The sequence below is a fragment of the Cnephaeus nilssonii genome (assembly GCF_951640355.1).
Source record: "Cnephaeus nilssonii genome assembly, chromosome: 9".
Lineage (NCBI taxonomy): Eukaryota > Metazoa > Chordata > Mammalia > Chiroptera > Vespertilionidae > Cnephaeus > Cnephaeus nilssonii.
In genome coordinates, this window is record NC_137080.1 from 89,802,698 (window position 1) to 89,819,855 (window position 17,158).

The 17,158-nt window shown below is 41.0% G+C and overlaps 1 protein-coding gene across 1 annotated transcript in view; it reads right to left on the minus strand.

The window, feature by feature from the left end:
- The window catches only part of ZFAND3 (zinc finger AN1-type containing 3), a 356,826-nt gene that overhangs the window by 338,628 nt on the left and 1,040 nt on the right, over window positions 1–17,158 (minus strand). The gene's annotated exons all lie outside the window — the stretch shown is intronic.

The following is a 17,158-nucleotide window of genomic DNA, read 5'->3' on the forward strand; positions in this document are numbered from 1 at the left end:
TCAGCGGCTGGGGGAGGGGCCATGGAAGGTTGGCCAGCCATCCCCTCCCCCAATTGGTGTGGGGGGGCCAATCGGGAGCCAGCAGCCTGGGGGAAGGGCCATGGGTGGTTAGCCAGCCAGCCCTGCCCCTGATCAAATGGGGGGGCCAATTGGGGCGGAGGTGACTGGGGGTAGGGGCCGCAGGTTGATTGGGGTGGTGTGGGCCCATCAGGGGAGGGGCTGGATGGGGGAGGGGCAGGCATGCTGCACGGCCGGGCCCTCCCCAGGCGGATCCGGCTGCTCCACACGCCTGCCGGTTGGCCAGCTTGCCCTGCCCCTGATCGGGGTGAGGGGGCCAATCTGGGGTGGGGCCAGCCAGGGGGAGGGGCTGCAGGGCGATCGGGGTGGTAGGGGCCCATCGGGGGCGGGGCCATCCAGGGGAGGGGCTGCAGGCTGATCAGGTGGGGCGGGCTGGGGGGAAGGGCCGCGGTGGGAGTTGGCCAGCCACCCCACCCTCGATTGGGGTGGGAGAGGCCGATCAGGGGCAGGCTGGCCAGGGTGAGGGGCCATGGGAGGTTGGCTGCCTGCCCCCTCCCTTCCTTCCCCATCGGGCCAGTTTGCTGGCCGCAGTGGGAGGGTGTCATAGCGACCGGTTGTTCTGGTCATTATGGCGTTCCAGTCACTGGCTTTTTATATATAGAGATTTATGGGAAATGTTCAGAATTGGCAAATCAATAAAAACAGGAAAAACTGTGTTTGCCAGAGGGATAGAGGAATGTGGCATGATTGAGAATAGATAGAGGATTTCTTTTTGGGGTGAAATTTTCTGTAATTAGATGACAGTGATAGTTGCACAATTTTTTGAATATGCTAAAAATCACTACACTGTACACTTTAAAAGGATGAATTTTATGACATGTGAATTATCTCAATATAAAAAACTAGAGGCCCGGTGCATGAAAATTCATGCACTGGAGGGGGGGGTCCCTCAGCCCGGCCGGCCCCCTCTCATAGTCCGGGAGCCCTCAGGGGCGGGAGGCGACCCGGCGATCAGGGGAAGGTGATGCCCACATCACACCTCTGCTGCTGCCACTGCCGGCAGCGCAAGCCTCAGCCGGCCCTGGTTACCTGAGCCTCAGATGGCCCTGGGCGGCTGGGCAGCCGACATCTGAGGCTTGCCTGTGCTTCGGGCCGGCCCTGGGCGGTTGAGGGGCTGAGAGGACTGGGGGACTCCAGAGGCAGGCGTGTGGAGCAGCCGGACCCGCCTGGGGAGGGCCCTGCCGTGCAGCATGCCTTTCACCCCAGCAGGGCTGAGGGGACTGGGCACCGCCACCTTGTGGCTGTCAGCGCTGCCATCTTTGAGGGCATGGCAGACAATTAGCATAGTCCCTCCTTATTGGCTGTGGGCGCCTTCATCTTTGTGAGGGCATGACGGTCAATTAGCATATTCCCTTATATTAGATAGAATAAGCAAAAATATTTCATCAAGAACAAGCATTTGAAACTTACTTTCTACATTTAATAATGCTGCAGTATTAAGGCCATATCCAAAAATTTTCAAGCCCTTTCAAAAATAGAAAAGGACTATCCCAAGGTTTCATCTAAAATAATTATTAGCAGCACTTCAAAGACACATCTAATTCTGTCTGAGCCAGGAGTCCAAGCACCAACTATCTAATCTTTCTGGGTTAAAATACAGCAAATTGTCCTAGTCTGCAGATCCAGCAGGAAATCAAAATAGCTTCAACCTCACCTTCCCGGCCTAAAGAAACAGCAAGTTGCCATCAAACATGAGACTATTAAACTGTATTGATGTAATATTAAACAAATTTCAAATATATCTTTGTGTCTATTTACCATTAACACATCCTATATAATAAAAGCCTAATATGCAAATGGTGGTCATGCCCTCGCACCGGGGGACCTGAGGCCAGGCCAGGGGACCTGAGCTGCGCCCCCCACCAAGCCGGGGGACCTGAGGCTGCACCCCCCGGCCTGTGGGGCTTGATGGGGGTGGGGCCAGCCAGGTCTGGGTCTCGCACGATTTCAAGGTGCATGCGGGTGGGTGGGGACTTGACTCTGGGTCCCACAGCACGCTCCAGACTCTGAAAGGAGGGAGATTTTCATATACATTTTACTAATTTCAACAGGGAAATTAAAATCACAAAGCAATAACTCTATACACAAAGATGAAAGAAACAGACAATATCAAGTATTGACAAAGATGTGGAATAACCAGAGCTCTCATATACTGTTGCTGGGTGTGTGAACTGACACAACCACTTTAGAAAACTGGCAGTACCTATTAAATCTAAACTATATACATACACCTTATAACCCAACAATTCTACTGCTGGGTATATACCCAACAGAAATGAGTGCTATGTCCACCAAAAGATACATGCAAGAATATTCATTGCAGCATTATTCATAATGCCCCCAAACAAAAAAACTCTGAAAAGCAGAACAGATAAGTTCTATCATACAATAGAATACCACATACCAGTAAAAAATCATTACCCCTCTACAAAAATGTACATGAAGCTCATAGCCATAATGCTGAAGGAAAGAAGCTAAACACAAAGAGTAAATATTATGATTCCATTTACTAGTACATAAAATTTAAAAACAAGCAAAACTAATCTTATGGTGATAGAAGTCAGAATAAATTGGGAGTATTAACTGGGATAAGGCACAAGGAAACTCCTAGTAGAGGTGCTGAAAATGTACAACCTATATGACAATCTGGGTAGATGGTAGTTATATAAGTGTACATTTCAACTTGTACATAAAAATTCATCAAACTTAAGAGAATGAGAAGACAAGCTACAGACTGGAAGAAAATATTTATAAAAGACATCTGATAATCAAATATACAAAGAACTTTTAAAATACAATAAGAAAATAAGCCCAATTAAAAAACAGGCAAAAGACCTGAACAGACACCTCACAAAAGATGTACAGATGGCAAAAAAGCATCTGAAAAGATGTTCAACATCATATATCATTAAGGAACTGGCAAATTAAAATGAGAAACCACTACAAACCCTTTAAAATGGCTAAAGTCCAAACCAATGACAACACCAGATGCTGGTAAGGATGTGAAGCAACACAAACTCTCATTCATTGCTGGTGGGAATGAAAAATGGTACAGCCACTTTGGAAAAATAGTTTGGCAGTTTCTCACAAAACTAAACACACTCTTATACAATCCAACAATCACAATCCTTGGTTTACCAAGTTGAGAACTAATGTCCACACAAAAACCTGCACATGAATACTTAGAGCAGCTTTAGTCAGAACTGCCAAAACTTGAACACAACCAAGATGTCCTTCAGTATGTGAATTGATAAATTGCACTACACCCAAACAATGGAGTATCTGTCATTCAGTGCTGAAGAAAAATGAACTATCAAGCCATGAAAAGACATGGAGGAACCGTAAGTGCATATAACTAAGTAAAAAAAAAAGCCAATCTGAAAAGGCTACATACTGTATTACTCCAACCATTATGATATTCCAAAAAAAGCAAAACCATGGAGATCAGTAAAAAGATCAGTGATTGCGAGGGGGTACGAATATGAATATTTTAGGACAGTTAACCCATTCTGTATGATACTATAATGGTGGATACATGCCATTATACATTTGTCAAAACCCATAGAATGTACAACACTAGGAGTGAATCCTATTTTTTTTCAATATATACTTTTTTAGAGACGGGGAAGGGAGAGGGAGAAACATGGGTCGGTTGGCTACACAGGAACCCAGGATCGAGCCTGTAACTAGGTATGTGCCCTCACTGGGAATCGAACCAGCAATCTTTTGGTACATGGGAGGACATTCAACCAACTGAGCCATGCCAGCCAGGGCCAGTAAACCCTATTTTAAACTATGGACTTTGATGTGTCAATGCAGGTTCACTGACAGTAACAAATGAATGAACCATTCTGGTGGGGAATGTTGATAGTGAGGGAAATTGTTTGTGTATAGGGATAGGCGTATAGAAGAACTCTCTACCTCCTATTCAATTTTGTTGTGAATCTAATGCTGCTCTAAAAATATTTTTCTTTTTTTTCTTTTTTTTAAATGTATTTTATTGATTTTTTACAGAGAGGAAGGGAGAGGGATGGAGAGTTAGAAATATCGAGGAGAGAGAAACATCGATCAGCTGCCTCCTGCACACTGCCTACTGGGTATGTGCCCGCAACCAAGGTACATGCCCTTGACCCTTGAGTCCACAGGCCAATGCTCTATCCACTGAGCCAAACCAGTTAGGGCTAAAAATATTTTTCAATTGATCAAAGTATACATTTGAAATGTGCAGTAAACTAATTATGCCTCAATTAAAAAATGGAAGAAAGATCTAAGAAGAAAAATATGTAAGTTAAACAATGGTGTCAGCAGTCAAGATAGTGATTACCCTTGAGGAAGAGGGCAGTGACTGAAGAGGATAGGAGGAAGGTTTGTTAGAGGCTGGGAATGCTATTTCTTGATACAGGTGCCAGTTACATGGGCATATTCATTTTATGAAAATTCATTTCGCTATATTTTTAAGATTTATGCATTTTTCACTATGTACACAACACTTCAATAAAAGTCTAAATTAAAAAGGAGACAAAAGTACATTGACATGCTATCTAATTCACCAAAAAAATATACTCAACCTGTCTAAAATTAGTCATCTCTTCCCCACTCATCATTTTCTAGACAATCACTTCAACTTAGAACTTCCAAAGTATAAACTCTTGTCTACCAAACAAAACTCTACACTCCACTGACAGATGGCATTAGTGGTTGCTTCTACAATTTCACTTTGGACTTAGGAATAAATGACACCATCTTTCACCCAGTTGCCCATGTCAGAAATCCTGCTGCCTCTCTTCTCCTTTCCACCTCCCTCTATCCCATCTTTCATCCAATCTGTCTCTGCTCTTATACTCAAGTTCTCGAACTCTCCAGTCCTCACTACTCCAGTGCTATGGACTGAAATGTTTGTGCCCACCCCCCAAATTTCTATGTTGAATCCTAATGCCCAATATGATGGAGTTTGAAGATGGGCCTTTGGAAGGCAGAGTCCTCATGAATGGGATTAGTACCCTTATAAAAGAGGCTGGAGAGAGGTCCCTTATCCCTTCCACCATATGAGGTTACAGTGAAAAGACAGCATGGAAGAGAAGGAGGCTCTCATCAAACACCAAACCTGCTGGTACCATGAACTTGGACTTTCAGCCTCCATAACTGTGAGAAATAAATGCCTGTTGTTTATAAACCACCCAGTATATTTTGTTATAGCAGCCCAAGTGGACTAAAATACCCAAGTTTCTGCCTACATTCATTCTCAGGTCTTCTTCCACAGCATTCACTCAGGGTTGCTATGTGTAGGGTCTATTGGCCCCATAGTCCATGGATAGAAAGAAGTGTTTAGCCCTGGCCAGCGTGCTCAGTGATTAGTGCTGGCCCATGCACAAGAGGGTCGAGGGTTTGATTCCTAGTCAAAAGCTCATTATCTGGGTTGCAGGATAAATCCCTAGGGGGCTCTCACATCTCTCTCTCTCTCTCTCTCTCTCTCTCTCTCTCTCTCTCTCTACCCCCCTCCCTCCCTCCCCACCCGCACCCCCCTTCCCTTCCACTCTCTCTAAAAATCAATGTAGAAAATATCCTCGGGTGAGGATTAACAAAGAAAATAAGTGTGTTTAGATCTATCGGGTTTCCTTTGTAATCATAGGCATTTTATTTTTTGCATTATTCTGAGAAGAGGTCCATGGGCTTCATCAAATTGCCAAAGGGATCCACAACCCAAAAAGGTTTAAATGCTCTACCTAGACCAGTGATGGGCAACCTTTTGAGCTTGGTGTGTCAAACTTCGCCAAAAAACTGAGCATAACTCGGGTAGTGTGTCACTTTGAGGAAAAAACATTATTTCGCAAATGTTTCATCCTCGGCATCAGAAATGGCTACGCGTGTCAGTGCTGACACGCGTGTCATAGGTTCGCCATCACTGACCTAGACTATGCTTCCATGCTTATACCCTCCAATTCTCTTCCACACTGCCAGAGTAAATTTTTTGAAACATAAATAGGTCAACCATGCTTAAAATCCTTAAGTGGTCCCAAATGTTTCCAAGATAAAATCCAAATTCAATAGCGTGACAATCATGTTCATAATTGGCCCCTGCTCATCTCCCCAGCTTCATCTTCCCTCCTGCTATACACTGCAGCTAACAAACTGAGTTGGGGTTGCAACTCTCTGAATTCAGGATGCTCTCTCACTCCTCTCTGCCTTTGCACAAGCCATTCCCCTGCCTGGAAAGCCCTCTCCTCTCCTCATCATCTTCACATGGTTAACTCCTGCTCACCTTTTATACCCATCTCCCCAGAGAAACCTCCTGGCCATCCTCCACTCCCAATCTCAGTAAGATGCCCTGTCAGTGCTCTCACAGTATTCTGTGATGATCTCCCATGGTGCTTCTTTCCTCATGCTGTTTTGTCGGTTTATTGGTCTGCCTCCCCTTCTTGGCGAGGAAGTCAGAGAAAGGTATATCATTTCTAGCAGAGCTCAAGACACTGATCGAGTGCTTAACAAATGCTTGCTGAACAAGGGATTGGCTCTGGAAAATAGCAAACTGATCAAAGACTGGTCAGAAACATTATCACCTAACTAGGTGTCATTGGTCTGAAGATGACCATAAATGCAAACTGTCCAGTTGAGGCATCTGCTATCAATGCTCCTTCATTCAAGGCTGAGAAGTTAGCCCTCGCCAGTTTGGCTCAGTGGATAAAGCATCAGGCTACAGACTGAAAGGTCCTGGGTTCGATTCCAAACCAGGACACATACTTCAGTTGCAGGCTCGATCCCTGGCTCCAGTCCGGACACGTGCGGGCAGCAACCAATTGATGTGTCTCTCTCACATCGATGTTTCCTGTCTCTCCCCCTCTCTTCCACTCTCTAAAAATCAATGGGAAAATATCCTCAGGTAATGATTAACAAAAAAAAACAAACAAACAAAAAAAGCTGAGAAGTTAGTCGTTAATAAATGTAATTACCACGGTCAGGTACTGTGCCAAAGGCTTGACAGGCATTAGAGCTCACTAAACCTCAAAGCAACTCTAAGATATTCTTTTTTAAAAATAAAGAGACAGAGAGGTAAACTGTCCAATGTCAAGCAGAAAGTTATAGTCAGATTTTAAACCCAAGACTTTGATGATTCTAAAGCCCACTCAGTGCAGTTGGTTTTCTGGAGATCAGTATGCCTGCCCTTCGTCCTTGGAGATAGTTTGGAAGAACTTGGGTTTGATAAGGGAGGCTCTTCAATAGCCTCTCAGCAAATGAGAACTGTCTTATTCCCCTGGCAGCACTACTATTAAATTCTTCAAGATTTTCACTAACCTCCCCCATATGTATTAATTGTAAAATCAGTCCCAAAGAATGGAGTTGGTTGTGGCAATCCTAATAAAAGAAGGTATATTGAGTCTCCATGGTCTGCTACAGAGACACCATGAAACACCATCCTTTACCTGGCTGAGAAGGTGCCTTTGGGCTTAGCAAAAGAAAGAGCCCATAGGGTTCTAATAGATGGAACACCAATTTTGCTGAAAGCTCTGCCATTTCCACTATGGAACTGCACCATAACTCTCATCCTATGATCTTTCTAATTTAGTTTTGTTTTTTTTAATATGTTTTTACTGATTGCAGAGAGGAAGGGAGAGGGAGAGAGAGATAGAAACATCAATGATAAGAGAGAATCACTGATCAGCTGCCTCCTGCATGCCCACTACTGGGGATCCAGCCCGCACCCTGGGCATGTGCTCTGAACTGTGACCTCCTAGTTCATAGGTCAACACACAACCACTGAGCCAAGCCAAGCCAAATCAGCCAGGCTCTGATCCTATGATCTTTAACACTTCCCTGTAAGACTCCATAGGACTCACTCTACACACATCTCAATATATAATGTTTTCTTTAATATCACCCACCACCTTTTTATATTAGTTTCACTAGCCCTTATGATGTGGCCACCTCTCGTATTTTTACTAGAAGCTGGTGACCACAAAGCATTTTCATTCCCAATTACCACCCCACTTCCATCCACATTCCCCTATCCACATCCCCCTCAAACTCCAGTCTTCCCCTTAACCAGCCTCTTGTGTCCTTAACACTTCTAACCCATCTCCATATCTGATGTCTGATACAGATCTGTCCAGTGACTTTTTTGTACCCAAGTTTAAACACAAAACCAACATGTTCATTCTTCCTGTCCCTAGCCCCAACCAAAAACATACACAATATAACTATCTAATTTATCTACAACAAAAATTATTCAAGTAAATATAGAGGGCTTTCAACTATGGGATAAGAATATCTAGTCACTAGACAGTTCAAAACAAAGGATAAGACCATGCAGTCCCTAGGAACATATACTTCCACAGAACAGGTTTTACTATGGCTATCATTTTATAAATTAATCCATACTGATATTATTGAGATTATAAACCCTAAATACACCATGCAATACTCCACACTTTCACTCAAGATATCTTTATCGTTTAAGTCACAGCAACTGTTCCTTGATTACATCCTGCCCAATATGCACTGAAGAAAAAAGATTTGCCTCACAAATAAAATGCACAGTTTGGATACATCTTGAAAGTACTACAGTACTGGGGGTGGGGGGGGGGGGAGGACAATATGGGTAACAGGCAGAGCTAATTAGCAGTGACCTAGCCACAGACATGGGGAATACAGCCCCCCCCCATCAACAAAATAATACAAGTTCCCCTAAGCAAGCATTTTTGTTGATCAACATCCAAGAACACCCCTTTATTTTTAAAGAGGAGTAGCACAGCTTTGTGTCACGTTAATAGGAAAAAGCAAACTAGATAAAACCGCGTAAAGCCATACACTGAAGATTTTGTATACACTATATGCAAAGTTTCATATGCAGCAGACACACAAAGACTTGAAAAACCTGGTTTTTTGGATTTCAGTGGCATCTGAAAAGATAAAAAATACCATCCATGTCCTCCGAGGACAGAAACCAAAAAATCATAAATCTGGAAACAACTCACACTGAAATCCACCACAACTTCTCCCACACCTGAAGCTTATTTTTTTGTTTCTTGCTGATAATACACTTCTGGCCAGTTTAAGAATGAGTATATTATTCAACTGACCTAGTGTTTCATTCATATGTCGAAAAAATTCTTTCAGAAGATAACTTTGCCAGCACATCTATCCATGTAAAGCACCCTAGAAAGGGTGAAACTTGAAAAGTAATGACCTGAGGCCCTGGCCAGGTAGCTCAGTTAGTTAAAGCGTCATCCTGATACTCTAAGGTTGTAGGTTCCACCCCTGTCAGGGAACACAAAAAAACAACCAAGGAGCCCTGCCAGGTGGCTCAGTTTGTTGGAGTGTCGTCCCGTACACCAAAAGGTTTCGAGTTCAATTCCAGGTCAGGGCTCACACCTAGGTTGTGGGTTCGATCCCCAGTCAAGGTGCATACTTTATGGGAGGCAACCAATCGATGTTTCTCTCTCTTTCTCCCCCTTCCTCTCCCCCTCCCTCTTCCTCTTCCCCTCTCTGCCCCTCCCTCCCTCCCTCTCATACTCTTTTTCTCAAATCGATAAACACATATCCTCAGGTAAAGATTAAAAACAACAACAACCAATGAATGCATAAATAAGTGAAACAACAAACTGACGTTTCTCTTCCCCCCTTCCTCTCTCTCTCTAAAATAAATAAATAAATAAATGATGGCCTGAAAAAGGCCGAGACTTTGAATGCACAGACATGTTAAGTAAAGTCCTCCACCCAATCTGTAGTCTACAAATTCTTGCTCCCACTCCAGTTAGGTACCATGAGCTACAGAAACCTCAGAGGTTGTTCAGGAATGCTACCAATGCAAGCATGTAAGAGAAAATCAAATGCCTGGCCCAAGAACCTGACTGCAGGAGTACTTTTGAATGGCCAATTAACTCTTTTAGGAAATGTGGCTGAGAGTATGATTATTTTATACAAATGCACTTCAGCTTACCAGAGTGTAAGAAGTAGATAAGACATCACCAGCTTTTACTACACATCACTCCACTGCAGCAGAAATAAATGAGAAAAGGCACTCCTCAAAAGGTCCCACGTACATCACCAACCTCACTGTTTACCAGGTCATTCACGATGAGGCAGCAATGAGGCTTAAATAGAGTCTGTCCACAAACTTGAAACACAAAATATTGTGGTGTGGTCTGCACTGCCCGCCCGAGGCCAGACTGGTAACAAGCTGCATCAATGACCTCTCCCAGGACATTCTTTTGCCCTAATACAAAATACTAGTAGCACCTGCCTATGATTCAGGACATCTGGTACAGCTGAATGAACAACTGGTGTTAGCTAGTAATGCATCTTCTTCCTACTGCATTCTTCCTTCCTCTGGTTAGCAGCTGAAGCCACAACCTCAGATGTCCATCACTACTTGCAGTTCTGACCCCTGTCACTGTCATTCATCTGTGCCATTCCCTCAGCCTGGTACGTCACAGATCACTCTGGTTTTGGCCCCTGCTGCTGGATATTCTTATACACTCCATCTTCCTCTTAAATTTTTAGAGGCTTAAATTTTCCAGAAAATCGAATGCACTTATTCCCAATCACATATCAACAGCTGCCATGTGAAATTTACATTTGTGAAAACAAATATCATTCCTCTACAAAAGTCACAGGGAAAAAAGAACATGATTCTCTATTAGTCCAACATCTCCCTTCATAGACCTTTGAGATTACCAGTTAAATAGTGTGAAGAAAGAGCAAAGATGATTGACTCAAAAGGGAACATGAAAGAAATGTTCAAATTATAGACTCATTTGTACTGCAATTTTAGTTCCCAAAACTGATCAAAGGAGCACTTCCCCGTAATATGGATTAACAATAGCATTGCTTCCCCAATGTAAATAAAATATCATGTTAGAGTTGGAAAGAAATAGTTAAATTAGACAAATTCCTCATTTTCAAAATATAGGAAAACAGGATCTGGAGCACTCACAAGAAAATAAGGTTGAATGTTAATTATATCTCAAAAAACTGGGAAGAAAATAATCTTGAATACCCTATCTGGTCAACATTCTAGAACAGCACTGTCTAACAGAACATTCTGGGAGAATGAAGTGTTCTATATCTGTGTTCCTCAATAGTCACTAGTTCTTGAGCTAGTGAGTACTTAAAATGTAGCTAGTGTGACTGAAGAATTGAATCTTTATTTTCAATTTTAATTAGTATGATTTTAAATTGCTACATTTAGCTGGTGGCTACCACACTGGACAGCATAATTCTAGAATAGGGTCTTAGATTCTGAACAATAAACACTTTAGATAAAGGTGCTTAACCTCTCTTCCGCACTTAACACATACAGGACACTTCTTCCTTGTGCCTAAATATGTCATTCAGCAATGTAATCTTGTTACGTAGGGACCCAGCCCAAAGTAGAATCAGCCTGTTTCTCAAAGCCCCTAATAGAAATGAGTGTCATCAGTGTCATCCACCTAGTTGGGAAGAAGGTCCTCTTTTGCAAACCACACTGGCACAAAGTCCTACAATATCCAACTAGCCTGAATCTGGATGATTTTTTAAGTGTTTCATTAAAATTATTAAAGTGTTGAGCTGTGACCAGTCACTTCCTCTATGTGGCTTTGTTGGCTGGAATGTCTTCCCCTACACCCGTGGTTGACAAACTGCGGCTCGCGAGCCACATGCAGCTCTTTGGCCCCTTGAGTGTGGCTCTTCCACAAAATACCATGGCCTGAGCGAGTCTATTTTGAAGAAGTGGCGTTAGAAGAAGTTTAAGTTTAAAAAATTTGGCTCTCAAAAGAAATTTCAATCGTTGTACTGTTGATATTTGGCTCTGTTGACTAATGAGTTTGCGGACCACTGCCCTAAACCAAAGGTTGCACGTTCAATTCCCAGTCAGGGCACATACCTAGGTTGCAGGTTCCATCCCCAGTTAGGGAGCATATGGGAGGCAATCAATCCCATGTTTGTTTTTCTTTCCCTCCCTCCATCTCTATCTAAAATCAATGGAAACATAGTCTCGGGTGAGGATTTTTAAAAAAGAAAAAAGAATTTTTAACCTCAATCTTAATTATGATTATTACAGGATTTCAAAACTTTGCACAGATACAACCGCCTTATAACGTAATAAAAAATCCAAATTATATTAATTCTCACTCTACTCTCAGTCAATAACATTTAATACATTAGGGTGTTTTTTTTTAATGGACTTCATTCATTTCAAAAAAATTTTAACCCTCTAATTTTTTCAGCTAGAAAAAAAGTTAATTTGTGAAAACCAATGTTAATTTTAATACCATTAAGGATTATTCTTACAAATTTTAGTCAAAACTTTTCTGTGAGATTTAAAGTATTGGGTTCTCCTCTTTTTTGGAGGAAAAAGGTGACTGGGGAGGAAAAGAAGATAATACCAGAAGAGTCAAATATCCTATATATGTTAACTGGATGTAACTCTAAAAAGCTACTACCTCAAACCAATGTAGATAAAGACCATGTTTTCTTTTTTAAAAGAATTATCTCCCTGTATTCCATCACCTAAAAGAGGCAAATTTCCTATTTTCTGGACACCCCAAATGAAATCAAGAAAACAGAGCAAGTAGATAAACACTGACAGTGAATAGTTCATTTAAATCATTTTGTATCTTCAGGTGCACACAAAACTCAAAGATGAAAAGAAAAACTGCACAAATAAGCTGCTTTGTTTTTAAGAGAATGTTTAAGGGGTTTTTATAATCAAGGGATAATTAGTGACATCATTGGAATGAACATTCCGATTAACTAGTGATTCATGCTGTGTCTCACAAACTTGAAAGCCCAGGTTAAGCTGGTTGAAGTGTGGCAACATGTTCCAATTAGGAGACAGAGAATGAAGAATCAAACTGAGTGTGAGAGCTACACACTGCTTAGGAGCCAAGCACACTAGCCAGATGACTCACAAAGTGACAGAAACAGAGATCAATATTAATTCCCAAAGACTAGGCTCAGAAGAAAGAGAAAATAGTATAAATATGTATGTAAATTCTATTTAAAGTAACTCAATTATCTTGTGATTCTCAAAAGTAAAATGGAATAAACAAAGTATATGTTCAATCAACTTACTACTAGTAACCATTTTAGGAATAGAATTTATTTTTGTGAGAAAACTATTGATCTCTACATAACCCTATCTTTATTTGAAATACATCTATTATCTAGAAACAGACTCATAGATAAAAGAACAGGCAGACAGCTCTTGGTGAGGTTGGGGGGGGTAGAAGGATGGAGCGAAAAAGCCCGTTTGTCTCAGTGGATAGAGCATCAGCCTGTGGACTGAAGGTTCCCAGGTTCGATTCCAATCAAGGGCACATGACTGGGTTGCTGGCTCAGTCCCCAGTGGGGGGTGCAGGAAGCAGCAGGTCAGTGGTTCTCTCTCATCATTGGAATTTCTGTCTCTCTCTCTCCCTTCCTCTATGAAATCAATAAAAATATTTTTAAAAAATAAATAAAAGAACTCATGGACAACAGTGTGGTGATTGGGGGGAGAGGGTGGGTGGAGGTGGAAGAGGGCATAGAGTGGATAAATGGTGATGGAAAAAAATGAAATAAAAAAAAAGCAGTGCTCTATTCTATAAATAAATAAATAAATTACATCAATTAAAATATATCTATTATCTAGCAGATCTAGTAAGTACAATGCTTCAACAGAATAGAACACAAAGGTGAAATACCAATAAAATGTATTTCCCTAAAAAATATATATTGGCCTAATATTTCTTTTATGAAATGATTCATTAGAAAAGCTTCTTTTTTTTATCAAAACAATTAACAGTTTACCCAATAAATTCCATATTTAAATACTCCATTACTCCCTAATCCCAGACTGAACATTTGTCTAAAAACTTATTTACAGAAGAAATAGTACTTTCCAAAGTTTTCATAAAACTACATTGTGATAGATTGTCTCCAAATGAAAAGCAAAGTATTAATAATAGTAACTGATTTTTATAATTAACAAGTAGAATGAGAGAAAAAAATCCATCTTTCCTCAACCTACCTAAACATTCTTTCAATTATCCTATAATACACTCAGTATATTCTTTTTGTCTTAATCTTCTTCCTGTCTTTTTTACAATATTCTAGATCTGCTCTATCAACAACTTTTGAAAATATCTGAAAAATCCACGTGTCTCAGTACATTTTAAACATCTAAACAATTTGAAATGTACCTTCAACTAATATCACTTATATCTGTATAGTTTAACAGTGTTTTTCTATATGTGTATATTTCAACTAAAGAAAAAGTACTAATTGACTATGTCATTCCATATTTGGCAATTATAAATTGTTATGTATTTTGCATAATTACTTGATTACATAAAATACGTAAGAAAATGTTCATATTTCACTAGAAGTTTTAAGTCTTGTGGGGCGGGGGGGTGTTTATGGTCATTAACCCTAAAAACATTGTATTATTATGCAAACAACCTCCAAGTTTTATAAACAGGTACATTTTCAACAAGATAGCAAAGTTTTCCAATGGAAAGATGGCCTCTACAAAATGGTTCAAAAATTACCTGCATTTTATCCTATATATGTTTTGTGGTCACTACTCCTGTTAGGCAAATTACACAATATAAACCAAGAGGGAGAGAACTAGAAACTTTATGTGTTCTAAACTACTAACACATTTGCATCATATGCCCCTCTTGGCATTCTCCTTTCTAATTATGTTCCCACAGAAAGACCCCAAAGCTCTCCTATTTAACCAAGCCCCACTGATTGGTGTCCTGACTGGACAATGCTGGACAGTAAGTCCTGCAGCCTAAGGCACTAGAGAAAAAAAGCAATCCTAAAGGAAATGCCTTTAGTTTGTTGGTGCCAGAACATTCTGCGGAGAGGCTCCTCTGCAAAGCACTGGGTGTGGGCTCTGGCTAGCTGACTTTACAGACCTACAGCTGCCACAGAGTGCAATGCTGACTGAAGTTTTTAGACACACCTTCATTTTCCTGAAAGAAAAAGGCAAGAGATACCTCCTGAACAGCTTTCACATCTATCTATTTCTCTCCCTTCTCCCTGGCCACTAAACCAGTACAGGCCACCGTCATCACTGCCCTGTATTACTCCAGATAAGTCTTTTGTTAGTCTGGCAACACCCCACGAATATACATAATACATCACACTCATACAGACTCACAAAGCATAGCCACACACCCAGGCCACTTTCGAGATGATCCAATAATTTTTCACATTAAAGGAAATCACATCACTACCCGCTCAATGTTCTGCAATAGCTCCTAAGGATAAAAGCATCAGGATGAAAGTCCAAAGTCATAAGCATCACCTTTGGAGCCCTGCATTATCAACTGCTCTCACCATCTAAGCCTCATCATCTTCAGGTGACCCCTACCAATCGACCCCGATGAACTTTCAGTTCCTCAAATGTGCAGTGCTCTCCCACACATCCAGGCCTTCACCAATGCTATTCCCTCTGCCTGAAACACTCTTCTCCCTATTTCCATTCTTTCCGACAGGACTGGGCTGGTGTCACCTCCTCCAGGCTACCTTCCTCTAGCTCCCACATTATACTGTTAACTGTCACTACTTTTCTATGCGCCCTGCTCCCAGAGAATGGGGCCAGTGCCCCTTTGTCCACCACTATATCAAAGGCACTCAAAAAGTTTTGACAATCAGGGAAAAAGGAGACATATGTAAAACTTTAGACAATAAACAAGTTTAATATATTCTAAGTTTAGTGAACATAATATGTCATCCATGCAATAAAGAAAACAAGTTCAAAGTCAGTTAAGATATGACGGAAACTAGGCAATAATTTCATTATACTTTGGTATAAAATGCAAACTACACAGATGCCTACAAACACCTTTAGGAAAGGTTAAAACATTATATATTAAAAAAACATTTTTTCATCATAAAAATGTTAGTTTTGTGATCACTACTCCTGTTAGGCAAATTGCAGTTCAACATTTCAGACTGAAAGTATCAAGAAACAAGTCCTGATTGCTTATATAGGCCAAGTATGGCATCAGTCTAACTATCCCACTTTGCTACTACCAAACTCTTAGCATTACAAAGAATTCTGCAGTCTAAAGGGAAAAGGGCTACTCCAATTCCTTAATTTTTAAGTCTTGATATAAGTCTTTCAATAAGGGTTCCACTCATGACAATGGCCCCAAGGACATAAACATGTTGCCAGGAAATAGAACTTTGATATATACTGGGCATTCATTGCCATTGGCAACTCTTTCTTTGAGCCACATGTCTTCTTATAATGAGTTACAATCTGAGGCTTGTGACACCAGAGTTTTCCAGGGCTGCAGACTGATGTCATAAACATGATGGTACTGAGCACTCTAAAGAATTCACCAGCTCAACCCTAAACTCCCTGTATGCAAGGGGCAAGTTATCGACCCTCTTCTCTTTAAGCCTCCTTCCTCATGTATATAAATAAATAGATAAGACTTCCTAAGGTCCTTGAAGGAGTTAGACTATCCAAGATAGCACTTAGCAAATAACCCAATTATTATTTTCAAATCAAAAAGAAGGGAAGACTATAAAACCTAAAATATTTTCTCATCTTCAGAACTTTTGGTAATGTCACAAACTTACTTTTTACTTATGTCCTTCCAAACGGGAAATTTTTGATAAAAGGCAGAAAGATGAGAAAACAAGACTCTATTTCTTTGTCACAACCCTCGGATTTGACAAATTTCACAGAAATCTACATTAAGATTACAGTTCGTAATCTTTCTCTGCACTCCCAAAATCATTGCCTTAATTTCTACCTTAACCATTCCTAGGTTCGGAAAGACAGGAAAGATAAAATACATCTTCCCAAGATGTCCTCCCCAGAAATAATCATTTCCTCACTGCCTCTATGCACCTCCAAATATACTGAGTCTTTGGAAAATAAAACAAAAATAAAAAAGGTCTCAATCACAAAAGTTGGCCTTCGAAGTCTACCGTTTCCTTAGAACAGAACCAGAGTCATCAGGTACCAACGAGGCACCTGTTAGGCTAAGAAACGTGGCAAGCTATCAAACTGAGTGCTCAGTTTAAACTATAGGTGGGAAAGTTGATTTCCCACCTCACATTGTTCAACTCTAAAACAGAATGACCAAGTAATAATATT